The sequence below is a fragment of the Periplaneta americana genome, chromosome 13, assembly GCF_040183065.1.
Source record: "Periplaneta americana isolate PAMFEO1 chromosome 13, P.americana_PAMFEO1_priV1, whole genome shotgun sequence".
Taxonomy (NCBI): Eukaryota; Metazoa; Arthropoda; class Insecta; order Blattodea; family Blattidae; genus Periplaneta; species Periplaneta americana.
Window position 1 is genome coordinate 28,879,064 of NC_091129.1, and position 23,879 is coordinate 28,902,942.

The window sequence follows — 23,879 nt, forward strand, 5'->3', positions numbered from 1 at the left end:
TTTGAGGGAGGTGGGATATAACGATAATGGATTAATCTTGTTCAGGATAGGGACCAATGGCGGGCTTATGTGAGGGCGGAAATGATCCTCCTGGTTCCTTAAAATCCAGTAAGTAAGTAAGGCCTATACCATATTTTGGAACAGAATTTGTTTACATTTTTCTATTCCATATTTTGGAATAGAGGGTGTACAATATAAAATTTACATTTAAGTGTCTGAAATAGTTATTAAACTGTCACGAATCGCCATTGTTACTGTACGTCGTATGATCTTACAGTGAGCAGCAGTTGTGGTAGGTAAAGAATGCTTAACGGTAGAAGAGAGACACTGGCAGCAGAGTGAGAGAACTAAGACTCCATTAGCTCAGCTGTAGTAGTGAATATTGCTTAAGATAAAGCCAACATCAACAAGAATATGTTCCCTTGCGACATAAAGGAGCTAATATTATAACGCGATACGCTGAAATAGAACGCAACTAGCCTTGAAAACGGGTCCTCAAACTACAAAAGGCTTGCTATATATAATACATATATATATATATTTGTATATACAGTGGGTATATGAAACGAGACCGCAGAGATGACATAAAACAAAAGCTAGCTGAAGAGTGGCTTGCCCCAATGGGATCCCGAATTATGGCCATTTGCCAAACAAGGTCATAGAACTCTTAGTTATTATATAGAATAGACCTGTATAAAAGTATAGATTCGGGAACACTTCCAAGACATAATCTCTTTATAGGTTGCCGTGCTGGGTAATGAATATTCTTCCACATAAATGCAGAGAGTAAGTCGTTACTCTTGTCATATTCGTGATTAATTGGGTAACACGGGCCTCTTGATTACTGCACGAGAAAGAGTCTACGAAAGGTAGTAAATATTTTTGTAGACCTCCGCTGCTCCTTTATTTTGCAGAGATTGTTTCTGAATTTATAAGACAGGCACTTCTTCCATAACAAAATATTTCACTAACCTATGTAACATATAAAGTACCGAGTGATTCTTTCAGTTTGGTACAAACTTTTGGGGATGATAGTATGATCAAAATGAAGAATTTTCGTGTACGAATCCGAAAACGTTCCGTTTGTTAGCTACAAGCTTTGGTATGTGTAGTCAATGTAGTCATCTCTTTTAATTTGAAGGTCATATTGGGGTTTGATTTCAGAAAAGTTGGAATTTATATTAAAATTGTGTCATATAATTTCAGTCCAAAAGTTATCAAACTTTATACAAATACAGAATGAATTTCCTGTCATGTCACATTACAAGAGATAGTAATACCTACGATTGCACATATATTCAATAATTCCTTAATCACTTCAACTTTCCCTAAAATATGGAAGCTATCTTTCGTTCTTCCTCTTCCAAAAGTCAAAGTTCCCACCGACCCGAACGACTATAGACAAATAAGTATCCTGCCAGCCATTTCAAAAGCACTGGAAAGAATCGTACACAGACAAATTACTAACTACATGAACGAACACAAACTATTCGACGAGTATCAGTCAGGTTTCAGAGCTGGACACAACACAAGCACTGCTCTACTTATAGTGACCGAAGACATTCGTGAAGCAATCGACTCTAATAAAGTAACAATACTAACACTTCTTGATCTTAGCAAAGCTTTCGACTCTGTAAATTTTGACCTGCTCACCCACAAATTGAGAAATATTTATTTGTCAGAGACTGCTGTGCGTTGGTTCGAATCCTACTTACGTGAAAGACAACAATGTGTTTTATCCGGGAATCGAAGCTCCTCCTGGCTAGACATAACATCAGGTATACCACAGGGGTCGGTACTCGGACCATTGTTGTTCACAATATATGTCAATGATATTACATCTCTTGTAAGGCATTGTAACTATCACTTGTAGGCTGACGACCTTCAATGCTACATCTCTTCCCGCTTAGACGGAGTAAATGACGCTATAGATAAATTGAACGAAGACATTGACTCGATTGTGACACGGACAAAGAAACTCCGTCTTAAAATCAATCCTGGAAAGACACAAGCAATTATATTAGGACACAAACGGCACACCGACGCTGTAAAACACCTCGACATTTCCCCCATTAAAGTAAGTACAGTGCATATCCCTTTAAGTTCTTCAGTAAAAATTCTTGGCATTCACATGGATAATAATCTCAAACGGGATATGCAAATCACAGAAACCTGCAGAAAAGTATATTCTATTATCCATTTGCTCAAAAGGATAAATGTTCATCTTCCCTCTTGCTTAAAAAAGTCCCTTATGCAGACACTTGTATTTCTCTATTTCGACTATGCGAACATTTTACTGACTGACCTCTCCAGCGACGACAAAATGAAACTTCAACATGCTCATAATTTGTGTGTACGTTTTGCAAGCAATGTTCGTAAATATGATCATATTACCCCATCCCTGGAAGCAATAGGTTGGCTTAAACTAGATAAGAAAAGAAATTTACATTCACTTCTCTTTCTCTTCGAAATCTTGAACTCTCCTATTCCCTCGTATCTGTCGTCTCGCTTCACTTACCTTTCCTCCCACCATAATCTGAACACATGCTCTCGTCATGAAACAATACTAACAATACCATCCCATCGCACCTCATCATACTCATCTTCTTTCACAATAGCCCTGCCAAGACTCTGGAATTCGCTACCTGCTAGCATGAGGGACTGTCGAAATAAAATTGAATTCAAACGAAAACTTACTAGGCACTTGGTCAGTAATTGATTTCTTGTAAATAGTTTCTTTAATCTATCACAAATTATTTCAATATTCAATAATTTCATCACTATACCATTTTGTTATTCAAGATTTAATTTGTAATTCAGTAAATATAAAATATTCTTTGTTTCTCTATCATAAATTATCTAGCTTTAATTATTCAGGTAATCTTTTCGTACTTTGATTTTATTGTACTTGTAATTGTAAATGTAATACTAATTGTAATATTATTTGTAATTATAATTATAAATTTACTACTAATTGTAATTTTATTCTCCATATTATAGTTGGAATCTCCTGGTAGAGGGGCAGAGAAGGCCTGACGGCCTTACCTCTACCAGGTTAAATAAATAAATACTAATACTAATACTAATACAATATTATTACCACAAATATTTTCGACTTATAAAAAAGTCATCTTCAGGTGAGAAACACATTAATAAATAACAATTTGAACAAAGGTGACATATAATGAAAAGAGTAAAGAACACTTGTACATATTGTGAAGTTAAAACATGTGTAAAACCATTGTACTGTAAGTTGTGAACTAGTGTAGTTCTGAGCCATTTTTACATGCTATAAAGATAATATTTAATAAACTTGTGATGTTTTAAAATAATCCTGTAATACAATAACCACGCTATACTGGGTATTCTTTTCAAAGTGTGTCATGACGTCACTATTGTGAGTCAGCGATTTGAAGCGAATTTCAGCTTTTATGTCAGAGAAGTTGCCTATTAATCAAGGCGTTCAATCTGAACTTGAGAACGTGTACGGTATAACTTGAACATCGTAGCAACAGATGGCGGTCTGTAAAGTCTGTGTGCTACCATAACCTCTTTCGAACTGTGTTCTGCGCGGGCAAGTCGTACGCAGGATATTTGTTATCATCGGTTGTGTACCGCAACATTCCACAACACAAATCAAATGCTCCGTGTCCATGTTGATCGTCGAAGTTAATGTCAACAAATACGTAAGTAATCGTCTTAACCTTCTCCACATATCCCGACAGTAAGAAAAAAAACTTACCTCTGTATGTACATGTTTCCAAATAGTTCACATTACTGCCACTACCCGGCGTTACCGTACGTATCGGTAAGTACTCTTCAGAATGAACGCCGTACTTGCTAGGCAACGTCTCTGGTACATACGTAATACGCCTCTGTGGAAGTGTAGGAAGATTGAATTCTTTAGGCTCAACGACTAGCCACTTGACGGCATACAGTGAGCCATGACACACTTTGAACTGAACACGCAGTAGTTGTGCCTTTGGATGTTACATTGACCAATTTTAGTTAAATTTTATACATATTTTGAAGTTTAAAAACTCCACAAAAACATCAACACACAAACAAACAAATACAACCACACAGACGTATACAAACTCAAATGTAACACCTGCAACAACTTCTACATAGGACAGACAGGCAGATCAATTCAAACACGTTACAAAGAACACATCACAGCTATAACAAAATTACAGAACACCTCCACATATGCAGAACACATCACAAATGCCAACCACACCTACAAAGACATCAACACAGACATGGAAATATTACACATCCAACCAAAAAGCCAGAAACTCAACACACTAGAGCAATATGAAATATAAAGACATGAGAAAACACACCCCAACGATATTCTCAACACACAACTAAACTTCAAAACACATACACGCTTTGACTCTACACTACGAACGCACCCACACAGGAAACAAGAGGCACCAAGACCAACAGCGATCAGTTCCGAAGATGACCGAAAATAGGTCGAAACATGTTAACAAGGTACGTGAATAATATTTAACACAAGAAAGTTCCTATCGTAAATATTCCGAAGTGATATAGTGTTAAAAGTTGTGTAATCAAGATGTATATTAAAAAATGTGTTTACAATCATAAATAATTATTGTAATACTTAAAATACGGCTGTAATTTCCCACTAGTAATACCGTGTTCAATTATAAGTGTCTTTGAAGGAGTACAAGCATTGACATTCTATGTATATTTGATTTCCAATGACTCGTAGTGATGAGATATGTTGGACATAGGCTATTATTTTTTAAGATATTAAGACATAGTATTTAAGATATTCCATATTCACCATCTTAAGCAGTATGTCCAGCATGTTATTACTAGACAGTGGATGCGGGATGACTTATCGTTGAATGTAGGTGCACATTTACTATACGTTACAATTTTTTCAGTTAGATCATTGGCTGAACAGGTTTTAAACATAAACAGAGGACGTCAACATGCTACTGTATCTGCGTACAGTCAAAAGGAAAAGAAAAATGACGTACTGTAGCACATACCTCGTCATCATTGATGGAATTACTAGCGTTGCAGTAAACGACGATATAGTATAGCAAGTAGTCGAAGTTGAGTGATCTTCGCCTATCCTGTAGGATAACACAAATGCACACATTGCGTTGCAATGTTACTATGAACGGACTGGGGTCCCTTCGTTCTGTACGCTGCTGTACTCGCCAGGTACACAAAAGACGGACGACGCGGCACGTGCCATATACTCTGATACGAAACAACTTCACTTTTCCCTAAGTCATCCCGCATACACTCTCTAGTTATTAACTACTGTCAAGGGATAGCTACAGTATGAACACGTCGCAAAAGTAACCCAAACGATCAGTTGCGCCGCTTGTCCTTTCCTATAGCGCACCACCATAACGGAAGTGCTAAAGAAGTTGCCGTCCCCACTAGGCGAAATTAGTAATAAAATTACAGTAGTTCATTCTCATGTGGCATTTTATCGGACAGAAACATGTACATTACGCCTAAATAAATAGAAATTAACAGAAGCATGAAGGAAGAATAATGCTGAAACTGATCAGCAGATTAAGGGGAACGCTGTTCATGCAAGTTAACTGAATGCTGGATCATAAGCTTGTGTATAGCTGCAAGAGCGGCACATGTACACAGCAGACTATATATGGAGGAACACTATGAAATAAAAAACTGTTTGTTCACCACGACACACATGTAGTTTGAAACCACCCGTCAGTACGCTACTTATCTGCATAGATAATGCATCTGTAGTACATCATGACGAAGAAAACGGGATCTAAGAAGCATCAATTGAGGCCTTGCAAACCCAAAGGAGCTAAGTGACAAATTTGTCAAAACTGAGTTTTGTGCACCTAAGTAATCTATGAACCAGCGCCAATGCACAGCTAAAAGTTATGTTCTTAACCAGTTTCTAGTACAGTGAAACCTGTCTAAAGCGGCCATCTGAAGTTACCTTGTAAAATGGCCGTTTTATCAGGTGGCCGCTTGATTAAGGTTGCGGTTTTTTTATGAATCAGCATGAAAGTACTGAATTTCATTGACTTTTCACTACTGAGCGCGTTCAACAATCGTGCATATTAATGTCAGCCTCTTCCATTCTTGCAACTAGCTTTTTCAAAACTCAATTTCTTCGCCCTCGCACACTTGAACCATTCGTAAACGAAATCATTCACATTACTAAACACAGATTCTCCCTTCTTTTTTTGGCCATCAAGCATATTTTCCTCCCATTGTTTTAATATTTCATCTTAATTATACCGTGTATTTATGTCCTTCTACATTTGAATATTTCTGCAATTTTTCTCGCAGATGTTCCCTTCTCGCTTTCTTCAATCATTTTTCGTCTCACCTCTAAACTTAATACCACTCTAGATTTATTGTTAGACTCAAACTAACGTCACAGTTCCTCTGAATCAACTGAATGAAAAGAAGAAAAATTCGTAAAAGCTGGTCCAAATAGAAAAAGATGGAAAGAGGAGAAAAAAAAAATTCGAATGGTTAACTACTGACCTAAAACATACTGTGACATTTTCGATAGAAAACGTCCGTGTTTCAATCCTTTAAAAACGAGTAAGAATTTATGGCTGTGCAGGGTCGAAGTGGAAAGTGACAAAAGAGTCATAAAACTAACCAACTAGCCCCAAGATATGGAGGGTGTACTGTTGTACACTTAGCTGCTGTACTCGTGATATTGCTCTCTGTCCTCTAACCATCGAAAAAATAGGTCAGACAGTATCCGTGAAAAAAAATTTTGTTGGACAGTGACTGTTATAGTCAGGTTCCAATCCAAAGAGACCCCGGCCGCTGGCCGAAGCATGAGGTGGCCGCTAAATAAAGAGACAATTTGTATTGATCTTATGGAAAATACAATTGGTTCCAGAGAAAATTGGCCTTTTGGGCAGGTGGCCGTTTAAATGAAGTGACCGCAAAGACAGGTTTCACTGTAGTTCCAACAGTGATCAAAAAATGATACAGGATTTATGTCAAGACCCCTTTGCAGTTTTAAAGGAACTATGCAGCATTCTCCTAGTGCAGCTGATCCTATTCAGTGGAAGGCGGACTAATGACTCTTTTGTTGTATTTTTGGCGTACTTTTTGCAAATAATGATCCAGGTCAGGCAAGGTCAGACAACATAATTTCCTATTATATTTATTTGATATGTCTTTATTTTATATTCCAAATATATTATTAAATACTGGTTCATTGCTCCACATTCAAGATACTTCAGATGCTGTCATGTGTCTCTGGTGGAGGAAATCAGATGGCATCGTGTTTACTGCGTGCAATCAACGGATTTCATCACGTCCAAGAAGAAGATGGTGGTTTGAAGTGACAACTGTTGCGGTTAGTTTAAAAACCGCATGACAATATTTCTGTACCTTTATCTCATTGCCATGGGAATGATCGATAAGATGGAACACAAATTTCTCATGGTAGGTCACAGTTTTGGTTCTGCAGAATGTGATTTCGCTTTAATAGAACAACGCTGGAAGATTACAAGTAACAATCAAGTTCTGGAACATGTTGCTACAGCCTTTGAAGAAGCGAGACCATTTAGACCATTCAAGACTTTTCGCATGGGAGGAAAATTCTTTCACATCGATGAAGTAGCATCTCTGACAATCATCACATCTAATTTGAAAATCTCTAAGACTACTTGGATTATGGTAGAGAAATCAGCACCGGGTGTTGTGGTAATAAGAGAGAGTTTCAATCAAATATCTGATTTCAAGTCTTACAAAGTTCTGAAGCCAGGAGTCACAATCGAAAACATCGCCAAGATACAAATTCAAGCTCTTCCGGCAACAGCTGCGCTGTCTGCTATGAAGAAAGAAAACTTACGAAAAATGCTTCCTTACATAGACCAAGAAAATCGAGCATTTTTTCTGAACCTTTTCGCCTAAGTTGAAGGTTCTACCAAGGTTTGTATGCCTACTGCCATCAATGTTCATGACCTAAGAGCATTAATACAGGGTTGTTTCCGAACACTGATAACGAATTTGAATGACGTCATGTGCTTCAGGAATCATACCGACAGCTGAATTACGGCGAAAGGTGACAGACCAGTAGTGAGTGATTTCATAATCAGAGTGCACGGTGTATCACAGTAGCAATGCCCAAGAAAATCGAGCCTCTTTGGGAGGGGTACATAACAACCCTTTTCGATGCCAAGTACAGATACGTGAAAATCGTAGGAGCCTGCAAAAAACGTGGTTTCGTTATTTCCAAGAATGGCATCTTGTGTGTACCTAATAACATTGGCAAAGCTCGGATGGGATTAATTCCAGAGTGAAAAAAGGAACCAAAACCTCCCTCCCCCCGTCACAAGTTGCCGCACCCAACAAGATGATACAAATTTTTCCATTCCAGCTTTACCAAACTTATTAAGTAAACAGAAGATGTCTTCCTTAGAAATAACGAAACCTCGTTTATTGCAGGCTTATTTTATTTTCAAGTAAATGTACTTGGCATCGGAATGGGTTGATATGTACCCCTGTCAAGAAGGCTCGATTTTTTTCTTGGGCATTGCTACTGTGATACACCGTGCACTCTGACTATGAAATCACTCACTACTTCTGTCACCTCGCGCCACAGTTCAGCTGTCGTGTGACTCCTGACGCACATGGTGTCATTCAAATTCTTTATCAGAGATCGGAAATAATCCTGTAGCACTGATAACATTAATTTTTCTTTATTTTTCACTTTTTTCTAATACCAGCCAAACTTTAATCTGCATGGTTTCGAAAGATAGCACGGTACTTAGCTGTGTTCAATATAAATATCAGGTTGCACTTAGCTTCTTTCCAAATACCTCAGTTTCAAATATTTTTTGTGAAGTGTATAAGTAATTATAATAAAAAAACACATGTAGTCATTAAAGCATGATTCAAAGTATGTTAATAATTTTTTGCTACATGTTATATCAAAACCCTGACGCATGAATCAGTTTTTACTTATTTCCCAAAAACACAATTTTGTCACTTAGCTCTTTTGGGTTAGCAAGGCCTCGATTTGTGGCAGAATTTGGAGGCGAGTGTTTTAAGTCAATGGGGAATATATCACATTGGCCTACAATCTGTGTAGCGTAAACATACTGAATGAGAAACGTCCATATACAGAGTGGAAGGTGTGCCGTTTGTTTTCCGGCACCCTGTCTTTCCACTATTGATTTTTTTTCCTTGACTACCTTGTTTTATTTTCTAATTTATTTCATAGATGGCGTTCTTTTATACGCCATTGCCCTAAGTCATGACTTGGTTTAATTTGGAAAATAGTTCAGAATATTTCCCTATATTGGTTAATAACAAGTATGCTGTGTTACTCAAGAAAATGTTGCACATATTTATTACTAAATACTGTAACGTTTTACATGTTAGTTTTAACATGGAATATGCATTTTCCATTTACAGAAATAAAGAATTGAATTGCAAATTCTGTTTACATACTATTAATTGTAACCCATATTTTACACTTTACATTTACAAACATTGAAAATGGTTGAATTGAATATTGACATTTTCTATTTTCACTGAAATAGAAATCTAACTTATTTATTACTATACTAATTGAACTTAATATGTACACGTTAGTTTCAATATGAAATTTTAAATTTTTTTATTTTCATTTAAACAAATGGCTTTTCTTCGTCATACATACGAAAAGTATTATCATTATCCCCTTCAGGTTTGGCTTTACTATTTTCCTCGGGTATGTATTTCATCAGCTTAAGAACGTCATTCTTTTTTCAAAGCTAATGGTATTTTTTAATGTTAAATCAGGAATATTAGTAGCAACTACAATAGAAGGACTGAAATAAAACGCGCCAAACACTGTTAAGTCGATAGTCAGAGCGCATGCGCACCGACTTAGTTGGGTCTGGAATAAAACAATATTTGACTTAGTTGGATTTGGAAAACACCGTCAATTTTGACATTTAAAATCGACATTCCTTAGTTGGATTCGACTTATATTCTGTTATTAGAATTGTGTAACATGTATAGAAGAATACATTAAGCGGCATAGCTAAAATCAACAAAAATTGACTGAGTTAGTTTTGGAATCCACCTCTTCACATCATAATTAAAAATTGAAAATGTTATTATTTTAAAATTGTGACGTGATAGAAAAAAAACGAACTTCAGATCTGTACTCAGCACACTAGAATTAGGGTTGGTACACTTGTTTTTGTTCAGTAACAAAATCACTGTAGACCACTGCAATCAATTTGTCAGTGAAACATTAATCAGAACATTAGCACCATTTACTATCCCACTTAAACACTTGATGTTACATAATCTCAAGAGATGGCGTAGTAAATCTCTACACTAACTTAATGTCATATTGCACCAATTTTTAAACTTATTAAATTGAGTTTCTTGGTTTCTTTCTCCATTACTCCCTACAGTAGTTTGTTGAGCCCTTCATGACGTCACGGAGAGCCCTTGGGCTCCGGGTAGCACGCTTTGAGAAACTCTGCTCTAAGGTAAAATGTTAACTGAAAATATTTAGAAGCAAACGTACACTCCTTCTTTACTGTGAATGAAATATCGACATTTTTGTTGAAATGAAATCTATGCTCACATAACATTTTATTTGATTGCACCATAAATGTAATACGAAACGAAAGCAAACACTCTTTACTCTTGAGACATATTTCATTCCTTTCTAACGATATCAAGTAGTAAACATCAAAGTTTGTTGTAAAGATAACTTGATAGTTGCCAAATAAAATTAAAAATGAGATGTGAAAAGATTAAGGAGGAAACCCTTCCTAAAAGGATTCTTTTGACACGTTCTGTACATATTTGTCCACGTTCTTTTTTCTACATTACTTCAGAATTTCCGTGCCGCGATTAACGTTTTTCTGTGTCACCCTCTTCCTCACTCTTTCACTCACTTACATTTGCCGCATGAAGTGAGGAAAAATGGCATGGTTACTCAATTCTAGGAAATGTTGACTGAGTTATTCATGTGTTGAATGCCTACTGTGGTTTCTTTCTTTCAGTCACATAAACTGCTTTAGAAACTTTTTATATTTATGAAGACTTACTTTCTGTTCCTTCTCACCCCTTCTCCTTCATCAAGTAAACAACTTGAGTAAATATCGGTGGAAACTTCTGATGTTAAATTTGTAAACGTGGAACGAATGACTTGATGTACAACGATTTTCAGTATGAAATTGTTGATATTTTGAAAATGCTACGACGCATATGGGAAGCACTTGAATGAGAATCAAAATGAGAGAAACTTCATAAGAGCCCAATTGCTTAAAAAACATGAGTAGTAAGTACTTTCTCAAGGTTTATACTTATGAGTATGAGCACTTTCTGTGATTATATACTGGAACATACTCATTTTCGTAAGAATAAAAACATTCTACCTAACGCGAATATATACTCATCGCTATAGCCTTCTTGATCGTTTAAAAGTTAGTATATACTAGTGTTACCTACCTCTTTGACGACATTGCACAGTGATGCTCAGTTTTTTATAGACTTTCATCACAGTCTACTATATACAGTCACGAAGCTTGAGTTTTGACGGTGCTAGAAACAATAGACTGTGACGGTACTATTTTGCTTGCCTGTAATGAGCCGATATTAGCGATTCTAGTGGTGAGCAACTATGTAATGTTTGCATATTTACTACGTATTGAGCTTCGCGACTGTATATACTAGACTGTGCTTTCACATGCTATCTGCATGTTGTAATGGTTTATGTTTTGCTTTTTGTAAATTTTAATAATGGATGAATAATAAATAATTAATTAATTAAATAAGTATATAAATAAAATAAATAATAAATATTAATTAATTAAATAATTAAATAAATTTAATTAATTAATTAAATATATACATAAATAAATAAAATAAATGTATTAAATAAATTAATTAAATAAATAAGTATATAAGTAATTAAATGAATTAAGGAAATAAATTAATTAAATTAAATAAATAAAATAGATAAGTAAATTAAATAAATAAGGAAATAAATAAATAAAATAAATTAAATAAATGAATAAATAAATAAATATAAAAGAGAGAGTGAATCAGATAAGTGACGTTAATACAGCAGGAAACAAGAAAATACTACTGGGAAAGCGTTATTACGGGATGTTGGATAGAGATTACAATTCATTTCTAGAATTCCAGTTATCCTAATTGAATTATTTATTACAGAGCAGTTATATATAATTTTAAAGTTACAAGTAATTGCATTTTGCACTTCAAATTTTACAAAATAAACTGTATTTTTTTATTTTAGTTGGTTATTTAACGACGCTGTATCAACTACTAGGTTATTTAGCGTCGATGAGATTGGTGATAGCGAGATGATATTTGGCGAGATGAGGCCGAGGATTCGCCATAGATTACCTTGCATTCACATTACGATTGGGAAAAACCTCGGAAAAAACCCAACCAGGTAATCAGCCCAAGCGGGGATCGAACCCGCGCCTTAACCGACTGAGCCACGCCGGTGGCAATAAACTGTAATTGTTAATTATATTTAACAATACAATCTAACCTTATAATTTGATAGCCATTCACATTCTTATAGGTTATGTTTTTTATGAAGAACAAATACATGTTTAATCAATTTCACATTCATGAGGCACTACATCGTTCATAAATTATGCCATTTCTTTTAATTTAACTTTGAACTGAACACAAATCAACAAATACTCAGAATTGAGCCTGCTACAAACCATACTAAGAATAACATGAGAACGAACTTATAAATATGAGAATATACTAGCTTTTATTCTTATCAAGCATGAGTATATATTCTGTACAAGATGGACGCTTGAGTATATTCTACTAAGCTTCCGTGTTATGAGTATGTAATAAAAAATGAGTAGGTACTCAAGTGTTTTAATTCAGACTAACAAGAATATTTACTAAAAAGAAGTCCAGTATATGCTAAACTCATGTTTATTCTTACCACCGATTATAAACCTAGGAGTTTATTAAAATACTACCGTAGATGAAAATCTTGATCTCATTAGTTTGAAGTATAATACATGTAAGGAACCAATTATTTATAAACCCGACGGCGACTGAGGAGTGTAAAGCTAATTACGGTAAGATCCGTAATCCTTGTTTTCCATGTTATCAGCAATGATAGTCGGAGAAAGATCAATTTTCTAATTAAATACATGATCCTAAGAATATCCAGATTTCAGCAATGGGTATGCAAAACAGCATCGAATGGCCTCTGTGAAGGTAATCCCTTTACTCTAATTACTAAACCACAGAACTTCATACACTAATAAACCTGAAAATATGTTTGCAACTATGTAGTAAAAGTTGCTTAAATATGCACTAAAATTATTTGATTTATTAATGTGATATGAATGATAATAATAATTTAAAGTAATAATTGAGGGGGTCAGAAGCAAAGGGATGTAAGTGCCTACTACAGCCTATACTAGGCCTACTATAATTTCAGTAATACAGGGACATCACTTTATTTTTACCAACATTTTTAACATTAAACTGGCTATACTCGGAAACACTGTTACCCCCCCTTCCATTACAGGAGTTTGGTGTTACTAGTGCAATATGTAAACAAATCATTTTTCTAGCTATAGGAGGAAAGAAAAGTAGTGTATCCATTTATGTTACAGGGAAATACAGTATTATGATTTTCAGTTTGATCATTACTTTTACGGTATTTTATCAAAAAACAGTAGAGTAGTAACATTTTTTTTTCACAAACTCAACTCTTCAGGCGGTTATATTCATTATGTAATGTCTACATTATTCAGCATATTACTAACCTAATTTATTCCTGACAATTTTGGAAGCACTTACGTAAGAAACCCAAATTTCTATAGCTAACTTCTCGACTCACTTCTTAGGACTTCCCTGCATCCTTTCTCTAGTATCTTCTACAGCATCTTCTGCCACCTTTGTTGGGCATATTACACTTTTCTTCCTTTCTGTACAATCTGTTGCTCTAAATTTATTTACCAGATTAATGCCATTTCTACGAAAATATTCCGTAATGATATAATCAGGAAATTGTGAAAAAAAAACTGTTGTTCACATTCGGTTATATTGTAATATCGTCCTTCATACCTACAAACAGTAAAACAAAACTCTTGTTTAAATAATGATGTTAAGTACCGTACCATAATATAGGGTACCGTATTTTCGGTAACTCTAATCTTCACTTGTGCTCAGTCCACAGAGATAAATTCAGTTATGCTATACATCATACCTGTGTGAAAATAAACTTCAATAATAAAAGCTCTTTCTTCTATAGAAAACGCAACATATTTCTGAAACACACTGTACTCTGTACTGTTTACTTCACTACTAGCAACAGCGGCCGTAAGTTTGTGTGACTGACGTTAGCAAGGACATTAGTGAAAGGGGTGGGAGTCAAGTACATTTAGAAACGCAGGTACAATAAAAATTGAAGTAAAAATAAAATGATGTCACTATATTTGTCCTGTCCTCTAAAATTTTTCTAGTTGGATTTGGTACCTTTTCCAATCAAGTTCCACAGCTTTAACTTAAGATCAGAACTTTATTAGAACGCACAGACGGTCATATACATGACTTATCGTAGACTACTTGAATCTGTATTACTACAATGTACCGAAGTACATATGATATTTTCGTGCAGAAATTCTGCGTCATCATATGATGAACCCAAAAGGTGGAACTTAAACTGAGAGGATTCAATTCGACATCGGGATGCGAATCCGTATCGCTTAGTGGATAGAGCGTCAGCACGTAGAGCTGAAAACCCGGGTTCAAATCCCGGTGCCGGAAATAAATTTTCTCCATTCCACTCATCTTTCATCATTCTTGAATCTGGTCAAAAAAGCGATTCGACCCCAAACGAAACAATACTTTTGACAGATGTTATGATGAAAAAGACTGACATGGGCAAAGAAAGATGAAAATTGGTCAAAAGATGAATGGAAAAATGTTATTTTTTTTTTTCCAGATGAGAAGCATTTTGTAGTGCAGAGACGACGTTATCGTTATGGTCGAAAATCAGAAAATAAGCGCTTATCTCCAAATCAAATTGATCAGAATGTAAAATATTCCGTGAAAGAAAACTGTTTTAAGATTGGTTTTCAATTCGTGGGCCAGAACCACTTATACCAGTAGAATTAATGATGAATTCAAATCGACAGACAGGCAGGCAGGCAGATAGACATAGATAGGGATGGATAGACAGACAGACAGACAGACAGACAGACAGATAGATATTTATTTATTTTGAAAAAAAAAGAACTATGTCAACTCTGAAATCTTCTTTTTCCAAATGGTAATGGACCATGCACCTTGCCAGAAATAAAAAATAACCATAGAATGTTTAAAAAATAACACAACAAATTGTCTCGACTGATGAGGTAATTCACCTGATATCAATTCTATCGGAAATTTGTGGGCCATTTTGAGAGGGAAAACTGAGAAAACTAGATTGCACGTCGAAGGAAAGCATGATTTAAAGTTTCATACAAGTTTGGTTCAAAGTCGTTGAAGTGAAGAAAATGCCGAATCATGTGAAAAATTCTTTGAAGAATAAAAAGGAGGGCATATTCGATACTGAAATTTGTTTCCAGAGGGTAATAAGTAGAGACCAAATTTGTCCCATGGGGCTGCAAGTTTAAGTATTACTGAAGAGTTTATGTGGACTAAGCGAGTGCATATGCAAGCGAAGTACTTGACAGGCTGCTCACGTGACTCCAATTTCGTCAAGTTGGGACCGCTTTAACAATTACACTAGACATTTACAATGTAGGACTACATTGATCATACATTATTTGCACTTTTATGTACACTGTTATGTATTGTAAAGCAAGGTATTTTATTTCATAGTACTATAGCCTACTTTAGATAGGTTTGGAAGTAAATCCCGAAAAGACAAAGAATATGATTATGTCTCGTGACGAGAATATTGTACGAAATGGAAATATAAAAATTGGAAATTTATCTTTTGAAGAGGTGGAAAAATTCAAATACCTGGGAGCAACAGTAACAAATATAAATGACACTCGGGAGGAAATTAAACGCAGAATAAATATGAGAAATGCCTGTTATTATTCAGTTGAGAAGGTTTTTATCATTCACTCTGCTGTCAAAAAATCTGAAAGTTGGAATTTATAAAACAGTCATATTACCGATTGTTATTTACGGTTGTGAAAGTTGGACTCTCACTTTGAGAGAGGAACATAGGTTAAGGGTGTTTGAGAATAAGATGCTTAGGAAAATATTTGGGGCTCAGAGGGATGAAGTTACAGGAGAATGGAGAAATTTACATAAACAGAACTGCATGCATTGTATTCTTCACCTGACATAATTAGGAACATTAAATCCAGACTTTTGAGATGGGCAGGGCATGTAGCACGTATGGGCGAATCCAGAAATGTATATAGAGAGTTAGTTGGGAGGCCGGAGGGAAAAAGACCTTTGGGGAGGCCGAGACGTAGATGGGAGGATAATATTAAAATGGATTTGAGGGAGGTGGGATATGATGATAGAGACTGGATTAATCTTGCTCAGGACAGGGACCGATGGCGGGATTATATGAGGGTGGCAATGAACCTCGGGGTTCCTGAAAAGATAGTAAGTAAGTATAGCCTACTTATTTTATAAGTAGTGTATAGATCTAATATGTATAATATGTTTGATCAATGTTAACCTACATTATATATGATAGTGTAATAGTAAAAATAGCATATTCTAGTGTTACATAATGTAAGGAGACTGTCAGATCAAGAGTAATTTCAAACGTCGACAACCAAAAAACTCTTTTTGCGTCTCTAGAATATGAATACCACTATTACACTTTCACCATGTCATAATAATTTTGACTAATAGAACGGTACGAAACGACGTGTTTCAACTAATCATGGCTGATTATCCTACAATTTTTATCACTTTCCTAGCATTTCCTTTTTTGTATCATCTCCCTAGCATTTATTTCTTTGTTTGCCAATATTGTACTTCCAATAAATGTACTTTTTAAAATTATTAATGTTTATTCTATCATCCTTAATTAAAACTTTTCTATCACTTATCTTGTTTATATTATTTAGGTTATGTTATAGCTTCTGCTGTATGAGATTGTGGATAGCAATGTATCAGAATAAAAATGAAACTGAATCAACAAAGTCTTCTTGACTAGTATCGTTCAAAGAATTCAATGAAGAATGTATAGTTAGCACATCTGCTAACAAGGGAATAGCTGATAATAACACACTACTACTATCTAGAGGAATATTTGTAATGATGAGATGATACAATAATACGTTTCAAAATACATCACTTGTGTAACATTACGAAATATTATTTTTTTTACTTCATCTCATTACTCCTAGTTGTACTTTCATCTGATGTTTCTCCGAAATCAAATTGTAGTTTATTTTAAAATTTATCATTGTTCTGTATTCTCCCCGCAAATCATATTGTATCTTATTTTTACCACTACTACTAATTCCACAATTTGGGACATCTAGCTGACATCTACGGCTGACCACTAGGATCCAGAATACAAAGCAGAGGTTGAATTAAAAATAAGATATAGGCCAAATATGACTTGCGGAGAGAATACAGAACAATGATGAATTTTAAAATAAAGTACAATTTGATTTCGGAGAAACACGAAATGAAAGTACAATTAAGAGTAATGAAATGAAGTAAAAAAAATATATTACGTAGTGTTATACAAGTGATTGTGTAAAATGGATAATGAATCTCTTAATACCATTAGACAAATTTTGTTAATGTCCTCATTAGAAAATTTAAGAGAAAGGAGAATGGTTTTGGTTAACTTAAATGAAGTTCCCCTAGCGGCAAAAAGAAGTCCTTTCACTTCTCATGTGTTAGTAATCATTTTGTATCTCTCACTGAAGTGAGGAATACATGGATTGTAAATAGACTTCTTTTCATCGTTAACGTTATTGGCTTGTTCATCAACCTTCTCAAAACGGACAGTGGGGTCAAGAATGAGGCTTCATTGATTCTGCCTTGTTTTCTGGATCCTAGTGGTCACCCGTAGATGTCAGCCAGACGTCTCAAATTCTGGAATTAGTAGTAAGTCAATTAATATTTTATTGTATTAGACTACTTTATTTCTCTTAATCTGTATATACTTTCTTCTAATCGTGTAATAATCAAATCCCACTAAAGTTTTGATTTTCTCTAAATAAATCAAAACTTACTACTAAGATTTATTTAAAATCACCCGTCCTCAAGTGAGGTTGACCACTAGGATCCGGAATTAACAAACATAAAAGATAAAGGGAAATGAAACGAGTAAAATAATGATTCGATTTGTACATTAAAACAAAACTTTAAGTGTTAAAATATAGATGACAGTGTAGAATTTGAAGAGAGGCCTTCAGAATTTCCATTACAATCTTCTGAACCTCATAAAAGGGAATTTTAAAGGATTTAAGGATATTACATGTAAATTTTGGTAAACAATCCCTCGCTCCAAATAGTAAGCCTGTAACATCCCAGTTGTAAAGCGAAATGCCATATTTTTCACTGAGGTATGGAAGACAAGGTAGATATTTAGCTCGCTTGTCATCATTTATATGCAGTGCTTGATTCGTGTCTCGCTCAAAGCAAATCTTAGGGTCTAAGACCACCGCTATCTGAGTTTTTCTATTGATAGTAATTATATGGACTCTTCTATGAGAATCGTCTTCAGACACACAAAGAATCTCATGTACTTCCCATCCTCTGTTTCTTAGCAGGTTGGCAATTTCTGTACGGGCACGATGGTGTCTGTTGTTACGCAGTAGCTCTCCCTTCTTACAGAACCCCAGTACGTGGCCAAGTGTTTCAGTCTCGCTAAAGCCGGGATGGCGACAACGGGTAGTACTGAAGGTTCTGCCAGGGCCAGATCTCACTGCGGTGACATTGCAAGACATCTTGATGGCATTGATGTACTCCGAGGACGAAAGACACTTTTTAGAAGAGATCCAGGAGTTGGCTTTGGGACATTCTTCAAATGTACAAACACCTTAGCAATGAAAAACGAATATGGAATGGTGGATGTTATAATAATTGTCTGATCAACAGCTTCAAAAGAAAAAGTATGTGGATTCACACGTATTTGTAACCTTAAGCATTAGCGTCGGGCAGAAATGTCCAGTCTCATGTTCAAAAACGCACAATTCAATTTCTTAGTGTTGTTGTGAAGCAAATGATATTTTAAATTCGATTTTTACGAAATTGTAGTTATATATGCATAAATAATATTCTGAAATTCAAATCCAGCAGGAAACCTATTACGTATGCTTGACACAAGTGTCGAACCCAATTCTTTGGCACAAAAAACATAAATTCATATTTATGTGACACAGTGACTTTGTGTTACTATATACCGACATTTCCCTGGCTTCACAAGGCTTCCACAGTTCCCGTCTTAAAAATACACAGAAATCTCTAGGAATCGTAACTTTGAGATCGACGTATAAAATATAGCGATCTCTGCGCCGTAAACCATCAAAGAAAGCTCCGTGAAATCCCCCCTCCCCATACCCATACCTTTCCTGACTACAATTTTATCGTCAAAGAGAAATGTGAAGAGAAAGAAAGATATGAAGAGGGAAGTGGGGAAGAAGACATCCGTTTCTTTCGACTACATTTGTAAAGTGCGTTCTTCTGACTGATCAAGCCACAAAGGAAGGGAGAACAGACTCGGTTGAAGAAGAGAGGACCCAGGTGTGCAGAAGCCCTAAGAGCGGCTATTCTAAAAGCGAACAGGATCTGGTCCAGATCCACCATCTCCAGTCTAATGCAAATGTTTAAAAACAAACGAAAGAAATGAAAAGAAAACAGAGGATAATGGCAAGAACATGCTAACCAGTTGATAATACTTACGCATAAAAGCCATTAATTGTTTTTATTTGAGTTATATCAGAAACTTCTGTTATATATATCGCTGACTATTTTAAGAGCAGACGTAATATATCACGTTATTTTATTCTTGCAGGAATGAAACACACTGGCAACTGAGTTGTTATAGAAAGCTTTAATTTGTTTTAGTACAGAAAAACTCCTGCTGCTTGGAAAATGTGATCTCATTACTGTGACAAGAATAAAACATTTTTAAAGAGATTCGATATGAAAGTATAGGCCTGGTATCTTCTGTGTCGTTAGACTTTGGTGTCAAGAGAAATCCACTTAACTAGTTGACAATTTCCACAGAAAGAGTTCGAGTTTATCTTTGAATAATTTATATCTAATTTATAAATGGAAATATTGTTTTCCAGAGATTATTTCTGTTCTTCACAACATATACAAGGTTTATATAATCACCTGATATTTATAATTACACACACACCTTGTGTGGGTATGTATGTATGTATGTATGTATGTATGTATGTATGTATGTATGTATACTATCTACCAAAAAGTAATTGGGCACTGTTTTTCCCCTTCAGAACCTCGTAGTACCACCTCTTGTTGCTACAACAGCAGCCACCCTGTCAGGCATGCTCTCCACTAGTTTGTGTAGGAATGGAATGCACTAGAATGCGTCGCCATTTCTCTTGCAACATGGCACTCAGTTGGATAATGGAAGTTGGTCGCATCTTCCGAGACCTTAATCGCCGTTCCAATGTGTCCCAAAGGTGCTCAATGGGATTGAGAACAGGACTCTGTGCAAGCCAGTACAACCGCTGAACATTATTGTCTGCTTACCACTGCATAGTAGCCGCCGAAGCATGGGGCCAACTTCCATTATCCAACTGAGTGCCATGTTGCAAGAGGAATGGCGACGCATTCTAGTGGATATCCTACACAAACTAGTGGAGAGCATGCCTGACAGGGTGGCTGCTGTTATAGCAACAAGAGGTGGTACCACGAGGTTATAAAAGGGTAAAAACAGTGTCCAATTACATTTTGGTACTCATATTCATATTCTTTATTTGCCTGAAGGTACAAGAATACAAGAGGCCTCGTCAATGTGATAATATAAAAAACAATGTGTCGATATTTAAAATATTAAAAGAGTAAAAAATAATAAAATTTAACTAAAATACTACATCATTTTCAAAAAAATTCATTCATATTATAAAAGGGATTATTTTGTAGATAGTGTAGATAGTGTATGTATGTATGTATGTATGTATGTATGTATGTATGTATGTATGTGTGTATGTGTGTGTGTATGTATGTATGTATGTATCTTCTTAATTTAGTTCATATTGTTAAGTAATCAAGCAAAAATTTTTCAAAATTCATATTCGTTACATTTCTGTACAAAAGAAATAAAATTATAGAATAATTTTCTGTGTAAAAAAATGAACACGATACCACTATGATTGATTCTCACGTATTTGTAAAATAACACGTTTTATGAACAACAACATACTGTATAGGTACTGGAGTGAATAATTTCAAACAGGCGACCATGCGGTGATGTTGTCCATTGTGTTGCAGTATGAATTTGGGTACAAATACCACCAACTACAGAAATTTATCGACGAGAAGCTGTTAGCTTACGAGTGATAGCGTAAACAACAATGCGTATAACCCGGCAACGTACGTTTCAAAGTGAGCAGAAACCAAGTGCTCCTATCGGTCATACTAGAGTGGGATTAAGTCATTTAGGCAGTGTTGCCATACCTATTGATTTAGCAGGAGATTTCCTGTTTTTCCATTGAATCTACTGCTCTACTGATTTTTATGTCAAAAGTCCGAATTTCTCCAGCTTTTTTGGCATGCCGCAGTCACTTAGTTCTATGCCCAGATTTTCAACTCATTACTTTAGTACACATAGGCCTATATTATGTCATCATGTCTTATTTTTGCATCTTAGGCTATACACAAGTCAATGTTTTCATTTGTCTCTCTGGTCATAACGCGTCGCCACAATGATGCTAAGGAGTCGCCTCGAATGTTTGAAACCTTACCACGAGAGGATGTACATCCTCTTCCTCACACACACATACAAGCATGTGATGACTATCGTCAATTTGCAAAAGGAGACATGTCGAAAATAAAGTGTTAGAAAATTGCAAAAACTATAAGTTAAATTAAAAAGTTCATATTTTTTTTTTTTCTAATTACATCACTATAGATACATATATTCATAATCCATGAACATTTTAATATTTTAAGTTTGTTATGATTTTTTTTGCGGTTTTCCAATACTTTTTATTTTGGACGTATCCGCTTTGCATATCGACGACAGGATTAAGTTATTTCATTATTATTTTGGGGACTCGGGGAACAGAGGAGGAACGAAACTTACTCAGTAGTGACGTTTGTTTGTGATTGTGTGCACGTGAAACAGTGAGAGAGTGAAGTGTAGGTAATGGCATTTTTGTGTTACATAAACTGGGTGTTCATTTCAAAGTGTGTCATGACGTCACTGTTGTTGGGTCACCAATTTGAAGCGAGTTTCAGCTTATATGTTAGAGAAATTTCCTATTATTTAAGGCGTTCTTCAATCTGAACTTGAGAACGTGTACGGTATAACTTGAACGTCGTAGCAACAGATGGCGGTCTGTACGGTCTGTGTGCTACCATAAGCTCTTTCGAACTGTGCTTTGCGCCGGCAAGTCGTACGCAGGGTATTTGTTATCATCGGTTGCGTACGGTAACATTCCACAAAACAAATCAAATGCTCCGTGTCCATGTTGACCGTCGAAGTTAATGTCAACAAATACGTAAGTAATCGTCTTAACCCTCTCCCCATATCCCGACAGTACGTATTTCCAAACAGTTCACATTCCTGCCACTACCGGCGTTACCGTACGTATCGGTACGTACTCTTCAGAATGAACGCCGTACTTGCTAGGCAACTTCTCTGCCTCTTAGGTTATACACCTCTGCGGAAGTGTAGGAAGATTGAATTCTCTAGGCTCATCGGCTAGCCACATGACGGCATAAAGCGAGCCATGACACATTTTGTACTGAACACCCAGTATTGCACAGTGATCTTTTAAAATGAGTGAAAGTGTCCCAGCTAGAAAGAAAAGTAAATACTCCCAGAATATTATAAATCGGAATGGGAAAAGATGAACAGTTTAAAGGATAGTTATGTAAAAGCAAGAAAGAGGATAATTTTTCGTTTGTTATAATTGTAGCTAATGAAGTAGGCCTACTGTATTTAATATCACCTTTAAAACAAATCTCGTTATATTTAAAATCTTTTGTGAATACACGAAAAATTCCTGATTAATACATTTTAATGCGAAACATTGTCAATAAGACATTACTGTGTAAAAACAAAATTGCATGACTTAGTTACGTACGCGGAGTAGAGATGACAATAATTATATTTAGCAAAATTGTTCCATTTCATTGGTTAGGGAAGTGCTATATTGTAATACAACAGTATCATCTTTCTTACAGTACACTGTTTTGTAATTAATATTATAATTACAAAGAGGAAATTCATGTTTAATTAATCTACTGTAATCTCCTGTTTTTTCGATGATTTTTCTCCTGATTTTCGTGAGTAGGTCGAGGCAACACTGCATTTAGGTTGAATCTCTTGAAGAATACGAATGTATTTCTATGTAGTGCAATGTAACATTCTTATATTCTTACTTTATTGTTGTATTCTACATTAATCTTAATGTGTAAAATGGCCTAGCTCTCTGTCATGCCTCTCTTTATCTGTTAGTGGATGTGAAAGTATATCATGCGTACAGCAAGGAAGGAAGCGCTATGTTCAGTCTGTTGCTACTATACGTGAGTTGCGTTGCGTTCAAAAAAGCTAAGTCAATGATATTAGCATTTTAACAGCGCGTAAATGTAATTTAATTAAGTTAGCACTATATTGCAGCTAGGTTTCTATATTCTACCCTCATAACTACAGTCCGGATTTTATGTAAAATGAAAATGAGAAATATATAAATAAATATGTA